The sequence below is a fragment of the Astatotilapia calliptera genome, chromosome 4 (assembly GCF_964374335.1).
Source record: "Astatotilapia calliptera chromosome 4, fAstCal68.1, whole genome shotgun sequence".
Lineage (NCBI taxonomy): Eukaryota > Metazoa > Chordata > Actinopteri > Cichliformes > Cichlidae > Astatotilapia > Astatotilapia calliptera.
Genome location: NC_137425.1, coordinates 3459261 through 3465586, shown reverse-complemented (window position 1 = coordinate 3465586; position 6326 = coordinate 3459261).

Sequence of the window (6326 nt, the reverse complement as noted above, 5' to 3'; positions counted from 1 at the left end):
AGTTAAGAGTTAACGAAACGTATTCATACAGCAGCTTGATGCACAAAGACAGTTCAGAGTACTTTGTGTATTTAGCTTAAATTATTATTTTAAAAAAGAAGATATAAATTAGCAGGTCAGGCACCGTAATCAGGACAACTTGTTACATGAAATGTAGCAGTTTTATTCATCTTAGATATGTTTAGCATGCTAAAACATCACTGACATAACACAGAAACTCAGAGGAGGATTATATTGTTTAAGCACGTGCCTGCCTCAAAAAAGCATCAAAAGCTCACGAAGCTCAACATTTATACCTTTACATTTTAATAATCTTCAGATGCTTATTCTGTCCAAGAGGGTCCTGGGCAAAGTGAACAGACTATAATTGACTCTGTCAAATCTTTGTCTCGGTCTAAATGTGTGGTCTGGAGTTTAAATCAGCTGGAAGCTGTAAAACTGACTTCTCGCCATTGTCTCGTGTACGTCATCAGAGCAGCTTGTGTGTTCTCCCCGTGGGGAAACTCAGAGGAATGTCCACAGCTGATAAAACCCAAAAAAGCTCACCCAGACCTCATCAAAACACACCTCCCAGCATTCCCAGTGATTGTTTGAGTGTTTACACTCAGTTAGGGGGAGAAAGGGGGGCTTATGGTCAAGTCTGGCTCGCCTGGTGATTGGCATTCAGGGTGGCCCAACAGTGGGACATCAGTTCATTGTTCAAAATGTTCCAGAAGTTTAGAGATGTAAAGCCATAGTAGACCCAAATGCTATGAATTAAAAGCTCGGTGCATAGGATTTAGGGATCTGTTGGCAGAAATGGAACAGAATTCTTTTTCATGATATTATTAGAGCCTTTTCTATCTAACAGACCTCCTTCTAAAATCAATGCTGCATTCCTTTTGTATTTGGCACTCGCTAAATAAGCCACACACAGCACTGATCAGGCTCTCCAGACACTGCTTTTGAGGTTTCTCACATGACATTGTGTGCACATTGTGTGGAAGTTGTCTACCATATTGGATGTGATACAACCATCATTTGCAATAGAGACATGTATTTCCTGACTGGTTGGTCAGTGCAGGTTTCTGACAGTAGCTCTGTGAAATCAGTCACAAACAGTGTGCTGAACCCAAAAAACTCTCCTTCTGATTGCTTTGGTTGCTAGCAGATCGACTGCAAACACTTGCTAACCAGCCAGGTGGAGAAATAGCGAGGATTTAAAATAAAAGTTGTGCCTCAGTGCTGTAGCTAACAACTCAACTACGCTCTGATGGGAGAGTAGTTGCATCTTCCATGCAAATTACAGACAACTGAGGGGATCTAGTAGAGACCAAAGCAAATGCAAGGACGTTTTCAGTGAGCATCACAGACCTGTCAGATGGTTGCTGACTGCAGATTTTATTCACTTGGTCGTGCAACTAGTGATGGCTGAATGGCTGTACCTGCTAGAGAGCAAACGTTGCCCATTTTAACTTCTACTGTTACTGGAATGAGGTCAACTCACGTCCGATGTCACTCCTAGCTCCAACCTCTGTTTCACAAGGTAAAAGGAACGTGGAATAATTGTGCATGTTGTAAAAAGTACATTTAAACATCCACGTGATCGGACTTGGGAGTGGCAGAGCCAAAACTGCAATAGTTGGCATGATGGAAATGAGAGCATCCTGGAATTCCACACACTGCACTTCTGAACTGGTTTTATACTTAAGAGACAATAAGAGATTATTAGGAGTCGATACCTATAGTGTTACTTTAGTTGATTGTTAAGCATCAGATTTCACCCTTTGGTATCAATACTGTGACATTGGGTAGCTTTTTCCTGCACAACTGGACCAGATCGTGCTTTAATTATTTTCCAAGGTAACGCTGTGTTGTGCCGTTCCATTCAGTTTGTAATAGAAGTTGAAATGGCCTTGTGGTCTTTGACTCTTTGAATACTTCAGTGCATTAGCCTGACATTTGTTATTAACACAAAATACTATTGTGATGGCGAGCCAAACATGGTAAGATCAGCACCTCACCGCTAGTTGCTTCACTTCACTTTGCAGTCCCGACTTTAAATATATTTTACTAATTTTCCAGTATATAGTTTCTTTATTAAATTAGTTTTTTCCATCACACCTTAAAATGTTTATATGGAGTGCACACAGATCAACAATGCAAAGTCAAACTTTTGTTTGGGGGGGGGGTTGGCTTCTCTTTCCTGGTTGGCAAAAACTGAACCAAATGCTTCATTGCCTGGGGGTGTTTTATGGTTTAGCTAAGCCCGTATTTAAGTTCCCTCATGCGTCATCTCAGCAGGTTAGTTTGCCTTATGTTTGTTTGAGTTTAGTTTATTGAGTTGACCTCTTTTATTGTTCTGCCTGTCTAAGTTTTTGGCTTTGTTAATTATTTTTCATATTTTGGGGTCAATAAATGAAATTGAATTAAACCCCTGTGTCCTTACTGCTTGGTCCCTGCAGCTGAGGCTGATGGGATGCATGTCTCGATGGTTTCACAGGTTGGTTCAGCATTAAAAAAACAAACAAAATAAAAACATCTACTATAATGGCAATGTCAAACAAAAAATCAGCGAATCAGAGTTACCCTGGCCTGCAACAAATTTTAATCCAACCAACACAACAGAAACACATTTGTCAACCACATGATGATACCAGCTGGCAGCTTGATACAAACTCTGACATACAAAACTCAAAATCACAAAGTGAAATCTAACAAAACTAAAAAGTAACAGAGTTGATTAGTGTGCAGGGTGAGGTCTAAATTCAGTTAGAAAAGCACATAGAACTTCATGCTCGAACTACGGCTTGCTGGAAACAGATGTGAGTCTGTGTGTGATACTTTTATCAGACATCAGAGTAAATATAATCCAAAAAACTGAACATGAACAGAACTCTGCAATCAACATGTTTTCAAGCTTAAAGTCAAAGTAAAACATGTAGGTTGCATATTGCATGTTGTTGCATAGATTGCGGGCGAGGACGTAGAAGTGATTCTGGAAAGGGGGGGGGGGGGGGGGGGGGGTATATCAGCTTTATGAGGCCCAGGCAGGAAAGTTTCAGCTGCACAAAGCAGCTCAGCTGTTCACATGAAAAGGAAACTGAGTGCTGTGAAGAAGCTACTTCCCATGACATCACCGTGTTTGCTAAATGACCTCTGCGGGCACGACAGACACACCTTCTCATATCCTCCCCGAGCCATTCAAATTATTTACTTCATTGACAGAAGAGGGAAATGGCAGTTTACGTTTGCCAAAACACTTAAAAGATAAAAAGATTTGAATCAAAGAATGATCTGCAGGCACGCTAATTTAAAGGTTTTTAACAAAAAAGATTTAGGAAATTATATCTATCATTTTATTGTAACTTTTTAAAACGTTTTTAAAGCACAGCATTGCATTACATTGTAATCAAAGGCGTAGAGATCTGATAGAAACTGCTGACGTAAAGGGGACACTGTTCAGTCAGCATCAAAAATCTTGTTTCCACACAACCAAGCAGCAAACTGGGAGCATCAAGCCAATGAGAGAGAGGAGTGCTAAAAACCGTGATTCCTGAAGTGGCCACTTGAGTCCAAAAGTGAGTCAGTCCACTCACACGCATGTGATAAAATGTCTTGCGAGCAAAATCTAAAACTCTGCTCCCTAGAGCTAATTTCCCTTTTCATAGCAGCTGCACAACGAGTGAAGTTGTTAATTTATGTTATATATGTATATATGTTTCTTAGTGAAGAACTTCCAGACAGTGCAGACAACAGATACTGTAGCACCTCTGCAGTGCTGCCACAGTCTCGCCAGTAAATATTTACAAAGTTCGACAGGTGAAAATGACATGAGACGCTGGACGCAGGTTAGAGAGGCTTGTTGTGAAACGAGAGGTTAACAGCTGCAGCAAACTTCAGATTTAATGAGGAGTCTCATGTTTTTGTGGTCATTTAATGGTCATCAGGATTACAAAAAAGCTATCTTCTGACAATTAACCGGTTCTTATTCTCGCTTTCTTTAAATCTCATTATACAGTATGTGTCCAATCATGCAGTTAATATAAGATTAATGTCCTCGGATCAGACATATATCTAACAGGCTGATAAGTGATTTAAGTTAGAGGAAATCTTTGAATAACAAACTCTAATTTCTAAACTTCCTTAAGTGGACAGGGCTGATCAGGAACAATAAAGACAAACATAATGGCCATGTATGCTCAGCCTAACGAAATGCCAAAAATCTGCCTGTAGAAAAGAAAAGAAAAGAAAAGAAACAGATTAACCCAGTTCAAGACAAACAAACAGTCACAATTTCTCCTTCCATATGGATGCAATCACTCTTGGTGCACGATGATCTTGAGAGCAGGGTGTTGACTCTCCTTTTGTTCATTCACTTTTGTCCTCGTCTGCTGTTTACCGCAAACATTGCACAAGAGAGGATTCAGATGCTGCGCAGTCATAAATCAAATGCTTTACGAGACGCTTTCACATATGAATCAGATCTATTGTGCGACCCTGCTCCCCACGAGGAAAAAGTACCTTCAACTGTGGGTTCAAATAAAAAGTGCATAAAGAAGCAGGACGTCAGAATCTAACAGAGGACAAAAGCAGCTGCATTAAAGAAAGTGTTCTGGCAATTGATTTGCTGGCTCAGCAGTTTAATAGCAGGCGGATGCGTAAGGACTCTGCAAGGTACATCTCAGTACTTTCTGTTGCTCAGCAGAGCAAAGAAGAGTCAGTTTTGTTATTTTCTTGATGCAGAGCAGGAAGATTTCATCACAGGGCATTGAACTTCTTAACAAACTTTACATTTGGTTATTTAAAGCTGCGTATTGTCATCAAGTGTGTTATCTAGTTTTCCTTGCAGTTTCTAGGATTTTTAGACCTTGAGTACACAAGGTTCACACAGTTTTTCAAAATGTTATTTTATTAATATATTAAAAAGGTGACAAGAGGAAACATTACTAACCAACTGGAGGTGCGTTTCTATTCACCGGATAAAGATCAATTTAATGTCTTTATTTCCTTTTTCCGCGGTAACGCTCATTACCGATGTTTTGGCATATAATCGTTACTCTTTAGTTGCTAAATGTTATTTTATGTTCACCTTGCAAACTTTTCTGTTGTTGTAGGATAAATCGTGGAGTTAGTGATGCTGAATACAGGAACTAAAACAATGACTTTAACACAGAACCAAAACTATCAGCCAAAACCATGTAAACAGATCCAGAGCCGCAGAACAGCGTGTCTCCGGATGGCTGGTGTTGCAGACAGGTTAAAGTGCTGCGTTTGGTTGGATTTTATTGGAAATGACACTAGGAGTCCTGGTGAAGTGGGATTTAATGTAAAAATTGGAGGAAATGGTCAGGAAAAGCTTTTTCTTCATAATGTGGTAGAATGAGAGCAAACCTATCCGGCAGCACCTTTGGGACTGTGGGCAGCCAACTCTTCAGACACTCCAAGAATCACTGGCAGCACATGAAAGGACTGAAGAAAAAGCATGTCGTGCAGAGTTTCTGACACACGCTCTCTAAACTAGAGTTAAAAAGTGCCCAAAAGCTCAAAGCTATAATGTTTAATTAGGGAAAAGATGATGGATTTAGCCCCGGGTTATGCTCAGGCTATTTAACTTTGCACCATCATAGTGGTTTTACAAAGCTGAGCTCAGTGTGTTTAACTACATTGGATGTGATCAACGTGAACTTTGCGTTGAAGCTGGGAAGTCACAGATCAGCTTCACCAACAAGTGGTTTTCTCCACATGCTATTATTTTAGCGTAACACCAAATATTACCACAGCACATGTACTTTGACCTGCTGAAGTTAGCTAACAAATTGTCATTGGCAACATCCATGTACTAATGGCTGAAATGTTCGGTAAGGCATCTTTAGTCTTTGCAGGTCCAAATGTTCCCTCAGCTCCCAAATGCAAACACGCACTGAGGCACCACTGAGAGTAAAAACCATCTAAATTCTTTCAGCTCCAATAAAATGACCAGTGTGGCTGTTCTCCCAGGTGTAACAATAAAGTTCAAACATCCAGGCATCCGTGAAAAGGAGAATTTATGAGGTTCAGGCAAGTTGGTTGCATTCGCTAGCTAACTGATGTTGATAAAGACGATGTGCCTTGTTCTAACTGAATAACTTCTTTAACAATATCTAGTGTTGCAATAGTTTTGGATGTAAAAGCAACAGAAAATGATAACAGCAACATTTGGAGATTTATTGAAGGTGTGATAGCTATAAATGATCTACTGTTACAGAGCTGTGGTGTGGCTAACATGAACACATTACTGTAGGGAAGATGTAGCATGGTTTCAATCACCATCATATGGAGATCACACGGGAAGAAGACAGAAAACA